The 19,810-nt window shown below is 40.8% G+C and overlaps 1 long non-coding RNA gene across 1 annotated transcript in view; it reads right to left on the bottom strand.

The window, feature by feature from the left end:
* Positions 1 to 4,253, bottom strand: part of LOC135177116 (uncharacterized) — a 36,830-nt gene extending 32,577 nt beyond the window's left edge. Inside the window, exon 1 of the long non-coding RNA XR_010302919.1 lies at positions 3,730 to 4,253. This is a non-coding gene — a long non-coding RNA (uncharacterized LOC135177116). The remainder of the gene's footprint in view (positions 1 to 3,729) is intronic.
* Positions 4,254 to 19,810: the final 15,557 nt, after the last annotated feature.

Here is a 19,810-nt window from a genome sequence, read left to right as displayed (position 1 = left end):
TTGTGAGATTACTGACTTTAAATTTGCATCAGGAATTTGACCAATGCCTACTCTACACTCAAGCAACCAGATTTTGGTATATACTATCACTCAAAGTTTCTTGTGGACTGATAGGGAAACAGATATTCCTTCCCTGAAGTTCATAATTGTGAATTTATTTATTTATTTCAGCCACCAGATATGGAGGGAGAAAATTACAGGGTCAGAAAATTACAGATTATTGAAGAATGATGTATTAGTAAACTGACCTGTGAGAACTGAGGAAGGGAGTCAGCTAGAGCACATCCCCATATACCCTTGATGCAGGAAGATTGAGGTTACAAACATAGTAAACTGCTATGCTCGCCCTGAGTAACGTTTGTACAGAAGCATAGCAAACTCAGAAGAACTGAAAGTAGTCTGTGCCAAGATAGCCAACACCTCACTGTTATCAATCAGAAGGTTAAAAACAGTATTTTACCCAATCACTGTATTCCACAACTTGTAGAATTACCACAATTTGTAGAATGGCATAAAAAAAAGACTGCTGCTACAGCAATAAATGGCTTCGGCTTCGACTACTACCTCCACATATTCTTGTGTTGCTGTTGTTTTGTCTGTCACTAATCAATATATACAGCGGCACTGATCACCAACTATTTATTATGTAATTAAAATGTTCATTTTAATACTTTCCTTCAAATACCACAGAATTCAGGTGGCCACAGCAGTATAGTCACAACCAGTGTTTCCCCTTCCATCAATAAAATGGCCTACTCTTAATCCCTCACCACTTATCTGGCAGTCTGGGAGCTACTTGTTTCTTATTATGCTTCCTGTAGCAGAGTGTCACTGGTTAAATAGTTTGTCTGGCAGAGCACTGGATTAGTTAAAAAGTCTGTTACAATATGTAACAGAGTTGAGACAAACTGCTCATTTCATATTAGTCATAAAGTGTAGTAAGTAAACCAAAACAAAATAAAATCTTCCCCCACCCCCCAAAAAAAGTGAGAGAGAGAAAAGTTGCAGTACTAACAAAGATTAAAACTTTGAATAGAAAAATGCTTGTGCAGTAATGAGAAACAAACAATATGATTAATTGAACAAATTAACCATGACACATGGTAGGATGCTAAATATTCACCATGTACTTTCAGAGTAAACGTTTCTATCCAGAGGAAGCTATTGTTGTCAGTGGGTAACTCCTTCATCTGAAGCAGAATCAAAACCAACATAAGAATCCAGTGCAAACCCACAGATCAATTGAAAAGGAATGACATCAAATATACAGAAGTTAGAAAAAACTAATAACAATGGGGTGAAGAAAAGGCAATATGAACAGTTTTCTAAAGGAAAGCAGACTGTTTAAAAAAACAACCTCTCCTCTATCAAATCTCACCTGGTCACTCATTAAAAGAGATGTTGTGTGGAACAGTCTATTCTTAACTACATCCAGAAGTAGCTGTTGAGCATCGGCACCGGTGACGTGTTTCAATATGCTTCTTCCTTGGGGACAGTGAAGCACAGGTAAACAATGCTAGGAGAGCTACAATAGCTTCTCAGTGAAACGCTGAGGCTTGTTTGTTTCTTTGCTTTTAATAAAGCTCCAGTCAATTCTTCCATTTTCTATAGGATCTCACAGACTCTTGGCAGCAGATACAATATTAGCTCACAATCTCAGCCTTGTCTAGGCTAGAAACATAAGCATTAAACTCTATTTAAAACGTGCTGTTTGAACACAATCTCACTCCTTTTTATACATGTATGCATACCTTCACTGTGCAGACTTTGAAGTGTTGATTTACAAATGAAACCTGCGTCAGTATTCATCTGAAGCTAGGTTCATGAGTTTGTCACTGGCTTTTTAATCACCTGCTGCTCATTCTCTAAAATGAAGTCACCTGGCCTGGATAGCTGGCTCTAGCTCTGAGAGCTGGTGGAGACGTATGGAACAGAAAGGTATTCAGAGGATTTTTGCCCTCCACACTTACTAGAAGTAAATATGAATACTTTGAAAATACATGGTGAATATTGGCCATCGTACCATGTGTTATGGCTAATTAATTCAACTGGTCATGTTGTGGGTTTTTTCTCTCCTTCTGGAGATAATCTCTATGCATTTGGAAGGTTAACAGCAGTCAGAATGGATTCATAAAGGGGAGATCACACTTGACCAATCTGATAGCCTTCTATGATGGCATAACTGGCTGAGTAGATGAAGGGAGAGCAACAGATGTTGTCTGCATTCAGACAACTTCAGCAAGGCTTTTGCCACTGCCTCCCATAACAACCTCATAGGTAAGCTTAGGAAGTATGAGCTACAAATAGACAGTGAACTGAGAAATGGCTGAAGGACATAGCTCAAAGGGGGTTTTATCAGCATTGCATAGTCTTCTTGGAGGTCTGTAGATAGCAGTGTTGTGATGGTTTGGGTATTACCCACCTCTCCACTCTTATGAAATCACCCTGACTAGACTCAGATGAGCTGGGAATTAAGAAATGAAGCTTTGTATTTACAGCTTAGCACAATATCCAAGCAGATATTTACAATATCTGCACCTATATACAGAAATATGCAAGTTAAAGGTAATACAGAAACACAGCAGCCCTCCTAGAAAGCAGAGTCCCCAGGAGGGGCTCCCAACCATTTTTCTGCCTTCTTTCCACCCCTCTACTTTGCCTTACATGGAAAGTGAGTTTGGAGGATCAGCCAAGGGGGTTAGAAAGCAGAAGGACTAGTTACACAGAAAGCAGGCTAGAGAGAAAAGTACAGGCACCCAGAGATACGTACTGACTGTGTTATCTATGTTTATGCTCTTGTTTTTATGCATCTCAGCAAGCCTATGAGTGAAGTAGACATCACCACTGTTTCCTTTTCACAGCCTATAATCTAATTTCTCTCACTAAAATATTCCAGTTAGCCTCAAACTAGCACAAGCGTTCTCCGGAAGTCGTCTGTCATTCTGTGAGCAACTAGTGTCTAAAGCAATTTACCTTCTAATTGAAGTTAATGTGCACTCACAATATGTGCTCAGACACATAAGAAGTCTGCCTGATTTTATAAAACAACTGCATAGTCCTGACAGACTGCCCTACAAGAGGGAAAAGCAGAGTTCTGTGCATTTTAACTGAACTTCTGTCATAAGTAGAACTGAGTGATCCTGGTCATGGGAAAATGGCTGGCCTCAAACAGGACAGAGTTTCTTGGACACAGTTCTTGCTGACACTATGGCCTGCAAATGCGCTTCCATGATGTGCAGTGCTGTCAGACCAAAAAGAAACCCTACCTGTTCTGAGGATAACTTCTGCTCTCCATTAGCAAGCACTTATTCCTAGGACCTCGATTTTCTAACACAGGTAAGAATTTTTACTCTTATTTTCAGAATTGAGAAGCCCTTCAATTGAAAAATAGGTATCTATATAATAGAAATCAGTTAATTTAGCATTATGAGAACTGCCTGTGGTGGGTTGAACTTGGCTGTCTGCCAGGCTGCTATCCAGCCACTCATTTCATTTTCTCAACAGAAAGAGATCAAAAAATCCCTTGGGTTGAGGTAGAATCATAGAATTGTTTTGTTTGGAAAAAACCTTTAAGATCATCAAGTCCAACCATTAAAAGATAAAAGGGAGGAGATAACTTACCTTTGACCACCATGGCAAAGCAGACTCAGTGTTAGAAAAAATTACTAATTTCTTGGCAATCAAGACAGATTTAGGTAGAGAGAATAAAAAAGGCAAAAGATAAAATACCTTCTCTCCATTCATCCCTTCTTTCCAGGCCACAACTTCACTTCTTCTTTCCTAACTCCTCTGCCTCCTCAGTCAGAATGGTGCAGTGTGGGTTCTTCCACTGGCTGTAGTATTTCACTAAAAATGTGCTCCACCACAGACTCACCACAGCTTACATTTCCTTTGGGAAATGTCCTCCTACCCCAGCGTTGCCAGGAAATACCTGCTCCACTGTGGTCCTCTCCAGGGGCTGCAGAAGACTCTCCGCTCCAGCATCTGGATCTCTACTCCTCCTTGTCTCATCTCCGTGCTTGCAGCGCTGTTTCTGTCAGGATTTTTTCTCATTCCCCATTTTTTTGCAGTATATTTTGTCCTTTGTTAAGTACACCTTCTCCAAGCTTCTGCCATTTCGTCTGCAGGCTCAGCTGTGCCTTGCAGTGAGTTGATGAGCTGACTGCAACCAGTTGTGTCTGGCACAGGATGGTCTCAGCTTCTCCTCATTGGGCAACCACTGAAGCCCCTGCTGTCAGCACCTGGGCACCTGCACCTGGTACCTTATTAATGAACAGAGAAAAGGGAAATTAGTTCACACAAGTATGTGGTTGTAATGGAAGCATTTAACTCTTAACCACTACCAACAACCACACCATTTCTCAGGCTGCCCACAGTGTTCATAACATTCAAGGCTATATTCCACTGCCTTTTATTTACCCTTTAGCCTTAGATTTGCTAAGACAAACGGGGGTGTCTGTGACTATTTCAGAAGTGCCATGCTAGGACAGGACTGTCTGCTTCCACAGACACCTACAGGGGAGTAACAAGGAGCACTTGCTACCATCCTGGCCCCATTTCAGTCACGGAGCAGCTGTGTTCACCCTCTTCTACATGCCGACTAACTGAGTCATCCAGTGAACCCAGCCTCGCTATTTTTAAACTCCATTGAGCATACGATGTGGCCATGAATAGCAACATGTCTGAAGACAAATAAATACAAAATAAATTGCTCATTTTAGCTCCTTGCAAAAACTGTAGAAAATATCTGTCCTTCCGACGTGAAAGTCAAGGCACTTTCCCCCATTTTCACCCAGCAGATGATCTGTGTCCTTGGAATTAAGGAATATTTCTGTACTTGGAAAGCTCTGCAAGCTGAATAAATCAGAACCTATCCCGTTGCTTTCCAGTATCTTAACAGTTTTCCTCCCTTTTATTGATTCCAAACCCCTTCCATTTTTACTTCAAAATGGAAATTTCCATCCAGCTGATAATATTTAAATCTTCAGTTTCTGTAAAAATTAGCCATCCTGGTTGCTTCCTGGCAGCAGGCTCTGACAAAGTATATAGTGACTGCACCTGCTGGTGTTGGCGTGCATGAGGTTTCGGCCTCTGTTTTACCCCATATCACACAGCTGTTTTAACATCATGCAGTGCTCAGGACAGCTCTGACCTGCTGAGACTTCTGTGAGCATTTTGGTAAGACGTCTGTCGGTGTAGCTGGAAGCTATGTATCTCTTTAGACAATGTAAGAACACTTTCAGCCTCTGTTTTACCCCATATCACACAGCTGTTTCTAATATCATGTGGTACTCAGGACAGCTCTGACCTGCTGAGACCTCTGTGAGTGTTTTGCTAAGACATGTATTGGTGCAGTTGAAAGCTGTGTATCTCTTTATACAGTGTAAGAACACTTTCAGGAGTTTAAAACCTTGGATAAATTAACGTTGTATGACAAAATCCTGTTTGCAAAGCTTCACTGGGTAGATGGGCTCTTTTCCACAAAGAGCAGCAGAAGGACCATACTCAAATGTAAAAGCAGTGTAAATTATAGTAGGCAAAATATAAGACAGAACATTAAAGGGAATTCTAAAGGCAATACTAGAGGCCATTCAAGAAAATACTGATAGAATAGCAGAGGTAAAGGCTCTAAAATAATTCTAGCTTTGTTTGGCTTAAAGGAGAAAGTTAACAATTTCAGTTAGAAATCCATCAAATCTATCTTTGCCTTGGTATCTCAAAGCATTAAATCATGCTATGCTCTACACCTATTAGCAACTCAAAGCTGTCCAGTTATTTTTGTGTGTCATCTTGATGAAGACTCCTGATGGAGGGCTCTTTGTCCTTCCCGTCAGAACAGCTTTTTTGCCTCCCAAACAGGTTAATGGCTTTTTAAAAGTTAAATGAAGTACTAGATGTTTCATTAAGAAGTTTGGTTTGCAGTCTGCCCAAGGGATGATTCACTCCATCCCAAGGCTGGCAGCATTGTCAATATCAGCTATGGGCCATCATAGTCCTTTGGGAGAAGTATTAGAATTAGAAATGCACAATGAATTTGTGAATCACACAACAACTTTGGGGAAGAGATTTGAATGTGAGCAAAACTGAAGGAAAAAAAAAAAGGAAGTGGCCTGAAAGGATATTATGATTGCCTTTGCTGAAAGTGATACCCAGGATGGAAAGCAATCTTGTCACATAAAGTGAATGCAGAAGCACCCAAAGAGATAGTTAAGGAACAAAATTGGTGGTCACATCCAGAGAGTAGTGGTCAGTGGCTTAATGTCTGGATGGAGATCTGTGACAAGTGATCTCTCTCTAGGGTCTGTACTGGGCTGAGTACTGTTTAATGTCCTTGTCAGTGACGTGACAGTTGGATCATGTTCACCCTCAGCTGGTTTGCAGATGACATCAAGCTGAATGGTAGGGTTCACATGCCTGAGGGATAGGAGAACAGCCAGATGGTCCTGGACAAACTTGAGAATTGAGACCATGTGAGCTTCATGGTATTGAACACAGCCAAATGCAGGGTCCTATATTTGAGTCATGGCAACAGCTGCTATATGGATAGAGGCTGGGAGATAAGGCAATTGAGAGCAGCTCTAATGAGAAGGACTTGAGGAATCAAAAGCTGGACATGATCTGACAACATGCATTCATGTCCAGAAAGTCAACAGTATCCTTGCAATGCATCCAAAGGAGCTTGTCCAGAAGAACAAGGAATGGGATTCTGTCCCTCTATTCTGCTCTGGTGAGACCTCATCTCTATTACTGCACCCAGCTGTGGAGTCCTCATCACAGGAAAGACATGGACCTGTTAGTTTGGATCCAGAGGAGGGTGACAAAAAATTATCAGAGGAATGGAGCATCTCTTCTATGAAGGAAGGCTGAGAGTTCTGGGGTTGTTTCTGCTGAAGAAGAGAAGGCCCCAGGGAGACCTTATTGTGGTGTTTCAGTACTTAAAGAGGGCTTATAAAAAAGATGGGGAGGGTCTTTTTAATAGGATCTGTTGTAACAGGACAAGAAATAATTATTTGAAGATAAAATAGGGTAGATTCAGACTAGACATGTTTTACAATAAAGGCAGTGAAACACTAGAACAGCTTGCCCATAATGTTGGTAGATGCTCATGCCTGAAAACATGCAAGATCAGGCTGCAGTGGGCTCTTAGAAACTTGATCTAGTTAGAGATGATCCTGTCACTGCAGGGTGGTTGACTTAGATCAACTTTAAAGAACCTTTATAACCCAAACCATTCTATCATTCTGAATGATTAATTACTACTACAGTACAGAGTACCTATGGCATCATGTGCCAGTTTTCGTCTAACAGTTTGGAAAGAATTTAACAGGTAAGTAGTTGAGCTACCTACTTATAAAAATCAGTGACAAATTTTAAGGATTAGATCAGTGGCAACTGATAATGTACCACCAAAAATGAGCACAGTGAATCTGAACAGGAAGCCTAAAAATATAACTGGAGTGAGAATTATAAATCACTTTGTTAAAATCATATGAGTTTGTAATGGGCAGTAATGCCTGCAATATTTCAACAGGACGTCTAACTAATTTATTTGGACTTCAGAAAGCATTTCAAACAACCCACTAAACAGGCAATTATGGGACTGAATAGACACTGGGTAAGAGGTAATGAACCTCCAGTGTGAGAAATGGTTTAACTTCTAGAAACTTCTAGATGTACTAGAACGTGATCTACAGACTCAGGTGCCTTAAAGAGCCTTTTTACATACACTCAGAGAGTTCCTCTTCATCCTGCAAGAAAGAAAGAAGTGCAGAAACTACACAACCACGAAATTAAGATTAATCCACAGTGTTACAAAAATAGGCCATTGGGCTGCCAACTGTCAAAGAAACTTTATTTTTGAGGAAGTTAACCTTGCTAAAAGCAGGTTCCACTCTTTGTGCAACCTCTTGGAGACTACTTAAGTAACTTCTTGAGGATGTTTTTTTCTCTCTGACATGGAAAACTGATCCATGTGAAAGACTATGACAACAGTGCCTTAAACAATACCACGTCTTAACGAGGAAGAATGACCTAGTCACTTTAAACAAATTAATGAATAATATTAGAGGAAATTGTACGGGAAAGTGCATATTAATAAGTCACAAAAAAACCCTCTACTGGAGGAGAGACTGAAAGGTAAAATAAATACATAAAATAAAGGTATTGTGGGTGTACTTGCCTCACCATACTTGAAGGTGTAATTACATGGAAAGGAGCACAGGGAAGTATTTGTTTGCACACTGTGTAAAAAAAAATCCTATGTAAGGAGTTGTCACATGATATATAACAGTATTAAAAGCATGTTCATGTAGAGCCACCACAGAGAAAATCACTTACAAGGAGAGCAGCTATTGTGCTTCGGGGCATAATCAAACCAGGAAACAATGGAACTAGAATGAAAGTTGGTGTTGGGGAAATAATGCTTGCATCTGCTAAGTATATCTGGGCTTCCTGCTTCACACATTCATAAGATCTTGCGATATAATGTTCTCAAGTTGTAAGCCAAAAGCACTGTGTCTGGCTAGGTTTACTGCTTGCTCTGTTCCCAAGTGAAACATTTCTTTTTGTAACTCTTTAGTTTTCTACATTATTTTGGCAGCTCAAGTGGGCCCTGGAGACCCTACATCCTGCAGCTCAGAACACCATCAGAGATGTACAAAGTTGGTCACCCTTACAGAAGTTATCTGATTTCACAAGATCCCCTTTTTTTTTTCCTATTAAATTTTTCTCCTAGTTCAATATATCACTGCTTTTATTTGGTGCTATAAATCTGTCAGTCATGTAATCTCTAATGCATTTTAGCAACCTGGGCTGTTTTGGGGATTGGAGAGTTTGTGGAGAGCTCAGGACAGCTTTTCACATGCGTTCTGCCTGTTACACAGCTCTATTGCAGCAGCAGATTACCATCCCAGCAGGGCAGGACTGTCTGTTTCAGTGAAGTTGAAATCTGTGCAGCCACAGACCCGTCTAGAACTACCCTGATATTAAATGCATTACCGTTGTTACAAACTCCAAACAACAAAGACAAGACAATCTCTGAATCCTTCCCTCTCAGACTGTATCCAAACTGAAGCCTCTTCTTTGCATTTTCTATTCTCTACAAGTATTAAAGTATTAGAAGTCTTGATCTGTAGACATTGACAAAAAAGCTTTCTCAGTACCGGTACTGGTTTCATCTCAGGTCGATTGCTCAAGGATGGCCACGTTTAGTGACTGGAGTCTGGGTAGGCTGTAACTGTAGAACTAAATAAACTGCAAATCAGCTGGTTTAGAGCTGTTTGTTCTTCCCTTGCTCACAAACAGCTGAGAACTAGCTGTCTGATAATTGTATTTTTGTAAGGTGTTTTTTTACTAAAGAAGTGCTGATTGCTTGTGGAACCCAGCAAGGAAGCCACACAGACTTTCAAGAAAGACAATCATTTTATCAACATCCAAAAAGGATACCCTAAGTTACAAAATCTTACACTTATTATTCTATGAGTGTTGTGATGTTGCAGCATCTGACAGACCTCTGGTCTGGACACAGTACATAGGATATATCTTGTTCACGGTGCAGTTCACCAGCATTGCAGTCGTGATGGGGTTTTCCTACTAATTTCTTCTGTTGAGTAAAATGAAGTTTATATGAAAGCATACTGCTTCTCTTCAAAACAAAGCTGAGGACCTGCCTGTGGCATTATCATCTGTGACCCTACATCAAGGGATTTGCACAATACAGTCCAGTCCTAGCAGCCAAATACTAAAAGTGGTAAAGCACACGACTGCACCTACTTGGGTCAGCTGCTGCGTGGATCAGTAACTCCTCATGGTGCGGCAGTCTTTGGTTAGGGCCAGTACCGAAGGCACAGCATCTGGGACTGAAAGCTGAAGCATTTTGCCATCACAGAACTACAGCCCTCACAGCACTTGGGCATTTGTTTAGTTATTTACTTGTCTATGCAAGCTGCCTCATCAGAAAGAGGTGCTTTGTTCCGAAGCCTGAAGACCTTTGTCCTATGGTTTCTTACACAATCTCCAGGTGACACTGTGGTTCCACAGATACACAGCTCTCCTGTAAACCCGTGCTTTCTGCAGCCTTGCTGTCAGGTTCAGTAGGATGTCTGATACGGTAGGTATAGCCAGTTGGCAGTGATACTTCGGTACTGAGGTCCTCTGGGTCAGAGGTATCCTTTTCCTTGTGAGTCTTGAGCCACACCCTAAGCAATGACCATGAACTTTTGATCAGTTTCACTTCAATCAGAAAATACAAATGCTAAGCTTTTGTCTAAGTTATTTTAAACCCTCTAAAACCTCTCTAAATCCATATGTCTTTGGGGCTAGTTTTCTGTCATCTGTGGGTATCGGTCATATGTCATCTTCATCCTACCAAAAAAACACGTGGAAAAAGCACGATGGCAACTCTTGCATCCACTTTCTTTCTCTCATTTTGCCTGATGTTGTATTAAACTAATGAAATATTTCCCCTTGATTAGACTTTCAGGATCATAGGATAGTCAAGTGTCAAAGGGACCTCAAGAAGTTTCTAGTTCAACCTCTTGCTTGAAGCAGATCCAGCTCTGAGACCAGGCCAGGCTGCGCAGAGCTTTAACTAGTCAGGCCTTGAAAAACTCCGAGGGTAGAGGCAGCAAGTACTAAGAAGGAAAGGATCGTCTCTTCCCTTAATCAGCTGGCTGTGTTTCCACTAACACTGCATGGGATGCTTTTGCCAGTCATTGCTGCTGGGACTCACTGTTGGCTCAGCTTGCTGCCCACCAGAACTCCCAGGACCTCTTCATCAGAGCTAGCCCCCAGGTAGTCAGGCCCCAGGCCAGATGACTGAAAGGGAATTAAATTTCATTTGAAGTACTGATCTGAAGAGTTCTTTTTATTGTGGAAAAGAGATGTTAACAATTTACTGACTCACCGTAATAGCCTTATCCATGACACTGAAGCCCACAGAAATGAATCCATCTCCCCACAGTTCACCAAGATGTGAATGAATACCTTAGCAGTTGCCTCAAAGTGCAGGGGTGATAAATGGATTCCTTTTCTAGTCCAACCTTTTCCAGAGGTTTTCACATCAATTACTACTGCATCCAGTGCTGCTTTAATGGCTAACATTCTTCAATAAGCCTGGCATCCTACGCTGAGATAGACATTTTTCCCACTCACTGGCAGGTAGGACACCTATGTCCTTTAGTATTACACTCCATCACAGAAATTAATGCACAGAGGATTTTTATCTTGTGGTTCTTTTCTTTTTCCTTCCACTTGCCATGGCAACTCCTTCACTCTACCCTTCAGACAAATTCAGGAAAACTGCCAGGGTTAGTGATGACCATGAAACCTTAATTGGTGTGAATTAATGATCTTCTGAAAACATTCTCTATACCTAGCTGTGCTCTATGCCCAGGGCTATACCTAAAGATCCTTTTGCTAATGATGCTGTGGGTGCTGCATCAATTAACACGTCTGCCTGCTTGCCAGATCTGGTTTGACACTCTTGTTTTGCTTGATGCCTCTGTCCCTTCATAGCTCTTTCATTTCACAAGTAATTACTACCTTTGCACCTAATGTTCCTTTACCCATTGTAGGTTATTTCCAGGCCTGTAGCAGAGATCACATATTTCAGATGAATCTCCTGCTGACACTTTTGGAATAAAATCTGTAAACTCCTTTACAATTCACAATGTTTGGGGAATTATTCCAATACTCCCTGAACTTATTATCTCTCCAAAAGCAGACCATTTCAATTTTTAGTTATCAAGTTGCTTCATTTTTTGTCCATCCCAGGAGTTCATTTATTTTGCCTTAGTAATTTATTTTACTTCATGGCGGTAATATCTTGTTTCTTTCTCTTTATAAACAGATTGCATGATGTTTACTCAAAGTGGCCTTCAGCATTTTCATTTTTTCCCCACTTTATTTATTTTATTTCTTTACTATTCCGCTTCTATGCCACAGGCAAAGTTCAGTTTTTCCAAAAAAGGCTCTTTGTACAAACTCAATCTTTTAAGAATGGTTTTTAGGTCAGCTCTAATGCTCTCATGGTGCCTACAAGAAAGAAAAAGTGGGAAAATATAACAGGAGCAATGGAGTCTGATATTTTGGACTGGCACACCGTGATGGAAACCTAACCTCTTCAGGGGGTCTACTGGATATACTAGAAGATCTAGTTTGGTTCTGGTTTCTTGAGCTGTCTTTATTTTTAGTGGTGATGGATAGCTTTATGTTCAAAACAATAAAAGCTTGAAATTCTTCCAAATTCTAAAAAATAAAAGATTATGTCTCTGCCCAGCTGAGGTCTTCCAGGCTTGGACTGTTTTCCTGAATCACATGTATATTTCTAGCTTTCAGTAAGCTCACTTGGCTCTGTTTTCATTCCGATATCCCAACCTAACAAAATTTACCTTGCTTTCTTGTTTAGAATCACCAAGCCAAATTTGATCTTCTAGACAGGGACCTGGCAGGTTTGAAATTTTCGCAGACTTTTTGTCTTGTATCATTTCAGTTTCCATGACCTTTGCTCTCTAGTGTTCTCATCTCACTTGGGACCATCCCACCACTTCCATTCTGAAAACTAACAACATTTTCATTAGCAAAACTCACACTGCCTTTTCACTTAGCTTTTGTGCTGCCTGTAAGAACTAAGCCTGACTTAGTGTTCCAGATAGAGAAAACGTGGGCATTCTTTTCTTTTTAATCTCTGTGGAAACAGGCTCAGCCTGTTCCTGCTGCAGGTAATAGCAAATAAATCTACCACAGCTCACAGTTGCTTGATCACACCACTCATACAGTCAGTGCTAGGACAGCCTGCTCTCATCTCAGGCAACAAATTCTCAGTCTCCACCATTCTCTTGCTTGTTCAGCTGCATTCCTCTAAATGGCCTGGAACAAATAGCCTCACCGGAGCTTCCAGATGCATTGCACTCTTAATCACAAATTCAGCTGTTTAAGGAGTACTTTGTGCTGAGAACCATTTTTTAGTTCAGTCTTAAACAAGCTCCTCATAGACTTTGAATGACTTGGTCAACAGCTATAAGGCAGTCCTCCTGCTAGCTGTCACTCACACCACTACTTAACTTAGTGCCACCCTTCTCTTTTTTAAGGAGCTGCTCCCAGTCTTCATGCTGCATGTGTGTATCAATATGTGAGTTGTCTCACTAAGATTGAGTAGCAAGAAGATCTTTGCAAAGCCCTTCTGGGATTGGTCCACTTTGGCTTGCTGACATCTTTTTTTGCCTGAAAGTCTTGTCAGTAGGCAGTATGGAGGAGGTTTAGGAACAACTAGCTACGTAAGTGTTAACCACAGTTTAATGTGTCAAACAGAAGTAATCCAAATTTATACTATTGCTGATAAAAAGAGAGATGCATCTGTATACAGGAATCTCATCAGGGAATACACAATGAAATTTCACTCTGACGAAGTTAAGGACAAAACTGTTTCACCAACACCAGTATTTCAAACAAAATACCTCTCACGGTACAAGACAAAGAGGAGTATTCTTGCATTTACCAAGACAGAAATAGCATGAGGATATCCTTTCAGCAGGTCAGCTACAGAGTGCTTTTTATCTAACAAAATTGTCCATATTGTGTCTTCAGAACTGAGGAAAATTAACCATTTACCAAAAAAATCTCCTCCAGCAGAGGGCTGACCTATCACTTATGAAGCTCTCAATTTTCTGAACTGAAAACAGAGCCTGAGTCATATGTAGCTATGTACAGGTGTAATAGGTCCAAGTGTGGGCAAAAAAATGTCTCCTAAGACTCAGCTGTATCCTGTGTTTGTCCTCACCCAAAGTGTGGGATATAATCGTTGCCAACACACAAATATGAGATAGCATTAAAAGACTGGGCTACCACTGAGAAGAGTTCTGGAAAGAAATCTTTGTGTACTCTCTAGACAAAGTGATGGTGTTGGGTGTCCATCTTTCTGTAAACACTGTCTGCACATCCATCTTTCCAGGCAGAAACAGAGCAGTTCCCCAGACTTTACTGGCTGGGAAGGAGACAGAGAAATGAAAGATTCCCTGCTAACCCCAAAGGATAGAAATATCACAGGTACTTGAAACCCTCTGAGATTACCTTACACGCTATTCATTCCAGACAAGCAACATATGGAAGACAGGAAGGTACCTGATACTGCCTTGGTTAACACTGAGGTTTTGCCCTTCTGTCAACATTGCTGGTTAGGCACTGCAACTGTTACTTGCATTTCTGTCATCCTCCAAAACATGACTATGAATCAACAGCTACTCAGTAGAAGTATTCTAATTATTTTCTTAACAATATGCCCACCTTTTCCTTCGCTGTTCTAGATTTTAATGTACTTTTAACTCTAACCTCTTTATCTCAATTATTTTATTCTAGCCCTTGCTCTTTTCACCTTTACTCTTTCTTTCCTCCATCCAGTCACTCTCACCACAATGTCTTTGCTCTGCTTCTTTTCCTGAGGAAAACTGCTCTGCATCCTAGATACTAAAAACAATCTCATCCCCCCTACATGGTTTGACAGTGAAGTAGAGCTCATTTCTGTCCCTGTCTACACATAATTTTGAGGATGAAGAGAGTTGAAGATAGGGGGAAAGGGTCAGACCTACAATGGAATCATTATTTGTTTAATCCTCTGTTCCTCTTCAGAAATACAATGGAAACAGTCAAAAGGTGGAAATTAATTTCCTATGTGTGAGGTCAGCAATATGCTATGAAAGATCTATATGTAGCATACAGAACATTTGTGATGGTTTGGGTGTTGCCCACCCCCCTGCTCTTATGAAATTGCCCAAACTAGACTCAGCTGGCTGGAATTTAAGAAATGAAGCTTTATATTTACAGTTTAGCACAATATACAAGCAGATAGTTACAATATAAACAGCTATATACAGAAATATATAGGTTAAAAGTAATACAGAAACACAACAGCCCTCCTAGAAATCAGAGTCCCCAGGAGGTGCTCACAATCACCCTTCCACCTTCTTTTCACCCCTCTACCTTATCCCAGAGTATGCCTTATGTGCCAGGTGTGTTTGGAGGAGTGGCAAAGGGGTTAGAAGCAGAAGGATTAGTTACACAGAAGCAGCCCACGGAGAAAGCACAGGCTCCAACAGAGACAAATACACACACTGTCTCATTGGTTCTTGTTTTATACATCTCAGCAAGCCTATGAGTGAAGTAGACATCACCATTGTTTCTTTTTCACAGCCCAAAATCTAGTTTCTCTCACTAAAATATTCCAGTTTGTCTCCAACTAGCACAACATTCCTGTATTTTGATACATTTTGCAGTTATAATTACCTGCAAAAATGAAGCAGGGAACAAGACAGGTGTTTTTACCATCAGTTATTAGTTTACTTAGAGGTGAAAAAAAACAGCAACACAAGCATATGGAAGCTGTAAAAAAAGTATTCACAGCAGAGGCCAATTTAGGGAGAACTACTTGGCAGAGAAAAGAGTCAAGGTCTAAATGCAAGGCTGAAAGGAATGTGCCAGTTCCAAAGGAGTACAGACTTCTCTCAAGCCAGAAATACAGCTGCACCACTGTAAAGTGAGCACAGAAGTCCCTCTCCCTAACAGCTAAGGACTCATGTCCTGTCCAATACCAGTTGGGAATGAGAAGACACATGACTGCCAAATTTCTCTTCTTATTAGCTGGCAGATCGGAAACACTATAAGTTATTATCCTTGTAGACCTCACTGGGCTACACAGACATGAGTTAGCCACCCATATTTGAAGCTCTTTGGAAAGTCATCCTGGAAGTAAGTTTTCCACAGTGGAGATGGTGGCAATGAACTACAAGACTGACATCTGGCTTCCATGGAGACCAGCTATGCATGTTGGCTTCTACCTTGGAAATGCCTGAATTCTTAGTATATGTGTTCCTTAACCAATTAACTGCAAATGCTTTTGCACAGATTTGGTTTGGGGTTTTCTTGAGTTGGGTTTTTTGTTTGTTTGCCTGGTATGGGTTTTTTCTTTGTTTGCGTGTTTGGTTTTGTTCTGTGGTTTGTTTGTTGTTGTTGTTGTTTAGCTGATGTTTTCAACTATTGTCATTTTTTCTACACAGTTTGTGTTTTCCTGATGACACAAAAGTGAAAAGCTCACATGGATGAGCACGAGAGTATACTCAATTTTGGGGAAAAAAAAAAAAAAAAAAAAAAAAAAAAGGAATTTCCAGATTCCAGAGTAAACTTTCATGTGGCAGAATAATCACAGTAAGGAGATAGCTGGGAGCTTTTCAACTCCAGATGCTGGAGAAGAAAAATACTTAGTCACGGTAAAAGGTCATATCTGCACTAATATGCTAGTTAAATTAAAAAGACACCTGTGCTACTGGAATGTATCTCAGAACATTGACTGGGAACAGGAATTGCTTCCTTTCAGCAGCAGCATCACAGTGCAGTGGAACAATCCACTGGGAAGAGTACAGGAGAGAACTAAAAAGACTTAAGTTTCTTCTCCAAGTACACACCATAAGTTGTTTTTGCAGTGTAGAGCCAATCTGCTACCTATCACTGATGTAAGAGAATGATTAGAAGAAAAAGACAAACAAAGTGGGAATGTGTGATCTAGAGCTTGTAGGTGATGGTCCCACGTTCACACTGCTTCATGGACAGTATTTGTACAAAAGTTCCAAGAACAGTAAGAAATAAAAGGAGCTACAAATGTTTCTTTTCCCAAAAATGGAAGTTAAGATGTGGTTTTTATTTTGGAGTTTTGTTTTGGTACTTTGCCACATCACAACTGAGGGAGCCAGAGATTTCAATGTGGTGGGAGGGCAAACTCTTAAATTAGCTGTGCCACCAAAAATGTGCAACTATTTCTTTAGTTAGCAACATGTTTTCCTCCTTAGTTTCTTACTGTCAGACATTAGTGGTTATTGCTTGTGACAGACAACCTGTCAAGTAATGCTTGTGGTCTGCCACATGCAGACCACAGCAATGTTTCAGCTGCTGCTGCAAACTAGGAACAGATGAGATGATTCCTTTCCATTTTAGCCCAGAGCATGGGGACACAGAGTAGCCCAAATTCTTGCTGCGCATATGCATTTTTTTGTTTTCTTAAAACAATGGGTACTAATTAAATGTCAAAACATTTACACCTGCATCAATATAATTGTCCTGATAAATTAAGATATTACTTGCTATTTAGAAGTTTTGCGTAAAGGCAAAGCTGTTTCCTAGGAAGAAATCCCAAAGTTGCATTTTTTTCCCCAAGAAACATCATGAAGTATTATAAGCTTTTTAGGAGGACATTGACTTTTCTAAGGGCAACCATCCTCATATTACTTTTTACTATACATTTTAAATGAAAAGGTCCTCTGGTGAAAACAGATATCTATTGAAGTTAAAGACCTTGAAACTGCAAAGCTTTTATCAAATGTACTTGTGATAGTCTGTGAAGAACAGCTCACACTTCACCATCCTTCAAGTCCTACAGTAAGTCGGAGGCTCTCCTGACCTTAGAGTGGCCATCCACTCCTGCCACAGAAGTCTCAGTAGGCTGCTGAGGGCATTTTTCCTCCAGAGTCCAAACCACTTAAAAGCTTCTTAATTTTATTTGCTCCTGCATGGTCATTCCCAGGAGCAAAAAAGCTGCCACCTTTCAGTTATGCTTAGGCATACAGCATCATTTTTTGAACCACTGTGCTCTGTAAAAGGCAACAATATCACTGAAATTACCCAAATTAGGCTGGATCAATCCAAATAATGGGGCAAAAAGAATACAACAGAGATAACTGCAAGATTATGGAGAAAAGGAATGAAACAGTCACACAGAATCACAGAATGGTAAGGGCTAGAAGGAGCCTGTGAAGATTATCTGTCGAATCCCACTGCTAGATCAGGGTCACCTACATAAATCACACAGGAACATGTCCACTCAGTTTTGAATTCCTCCAGAGAAGGAGACTTATAATCCAGAGACAATCATTTCAAGCAGATTGACTACATGAACAGGGAATTAACTTGCTCTTCCATATTTCTACACCTCCTGTTTGTTTGTGAGAATATATTATTTAAGTCAGGAAACTGAGTCCTTGTGAACCACCAGATAATAATTTGGTATTTGCAGTTTAGGACAACAGCATCACATGCTGTTAACTGGTACTGAAATAGAAGTTGTCTTCTGTGATCCTCTGAGCACGGGGTAGGGCTGGTAGAGAAACCCCTAGGAAGGTGGGTTGTTGAGGCACAAGGCACTGGCTGCGGCTCATTAAGGGTTACTGGACATTGCACACTACACGAGATCAGCTTGCACAGTTTTCATCAGACTCATCTCGCGTGAAGTGTAGAAACTCATACCAGAAGACTTGGGAGGCTGGCAGACCCACAGAACAAAAAGCCTGACTACAGCAGACACCTTAGGAAAGCTTTCCACCCTGCCTGCTAGTCCTTAATCTTCCTTAGCCACTCCTCATTACTTTTGTGCCAGTGGAAATAATGGTAATTTGCTAGAGTATCATGACTAACTGAATGGAGTCTGAAAGTTCCCAAATACTTAAAGCATCAAGTGTGTGACTTCCCTGTAGCTAGCACCTACAGCAGAGCTTTGGATGTCACGATATCCGTAGCATCATGGCAATCACAACGTTTGAGAGAACACTTCTTCCCCCACTACTATGTAGACTTCATTACTAGGATGTAATCTGATACAAATACAGACACAATCTGTGGTTGATAGAACATGGATGGGATAATGCATCGATTTTAGACTTGGCACTAAGCACAAGACAAAGTGGAATAACTTCACTCCATGTTCAGCACCTGTGCAATTTCCCCCACAGTGCTTTCAATTTAACTTCAAGAGGTCTTCCATGGTACAAAACACTTTTCAGGCTCATATCTGGGTTTTGAACATTAGTTCTGATATCTATTATTCTTCAGGTCAGGCTGTATGTCTGCTTCCATCTCTACCCTGCAATCTCCCTTGCTGAGACAACCCCTGCCCTAGCTGAGGACAGGCAATTTGCTGAAACTACTTCTGCTCCTCACTTTTCACTCTCCATGCCCCACCTTACAGACTGAAGAGGACCTCCCATGAGATACCCCTGTTACTGCTAGGGCAGAAGTGGTCTCCCTCCTTGAAGGCACATCCCAGTGGAACCCAGTGTGCAGTAGACAGAACAAAACAAGCAACCAGCCTGGCCTACTCCTTTTGTAGGAACATGATGTACAGTAACTGTGAATAAACCCATAAAACATCTGCGCAATCCACCACAAGTACCAAAGACGATTTTGTGATTTTTTGGTCTTTGTGCCACAGAAATTTAAGATGCACAGTCATCCTTGGAAGACAGATTTATGATAGAGGAAAAACTGAACCTCTCACGAACGTACTGCCATTGTGTTTTTAACAAGTCGTTTGCCCCCATGTAAATTTGATGACAGATGTATCCCACTCTTAGTCCTTTGCTCTTTTACGTACCCCTGTGCTTAATTTCCAGGAAATCTGGCCCAGTAACTCTCACAAGAGCTTGTTATCCTTGTGTGTGTCCTAAGGTCTTCACGAGCAATCAGCAGCATGTCAGACCCCTCTGTGAGAACAGCCTTGTTACAGGCAAAGTAAGTCGGATTTTTTTAAATACCCAAGGTATTTCCCCAATTTTTTTCTACACCTCTTCTACGTTACAAGAAAAGGAGTTCTGGTTGTATATTCCAGTTCTGATATTTTCTCTCTCATGATCCTTCATCCCATTCCCACTTTATCTTTTTGCATGAAATGGTCTTTCAGGTCCTGCTTCCTGATTGGAAGAGGAGAAAGGCGAAGACAAGGAGAGTTAGAAACTACAGGCACTAGCCATCTTCACACACACACAGAAACACACAGAAT

Source organism: Pogoniulus pusillus, chromosome 7 (assembly GCF_015220805.1).
Source record: "Pogoniulus pusillus isolate bPogPus1 chromosome 7, bPogPus1.pri, whole genome shotgun sequence".
Taxonomy (NCBI): Eukaryota; Metazoa; Chordata; class Aves; order Piciformes; family Lybiidae; genus Pogoniulus; species Pogoniulus pusillus.
Note: the sequence above shows the minus strand (reverse complement) of the source record. Positions and strands in the feature narration are given on the sequence as shown.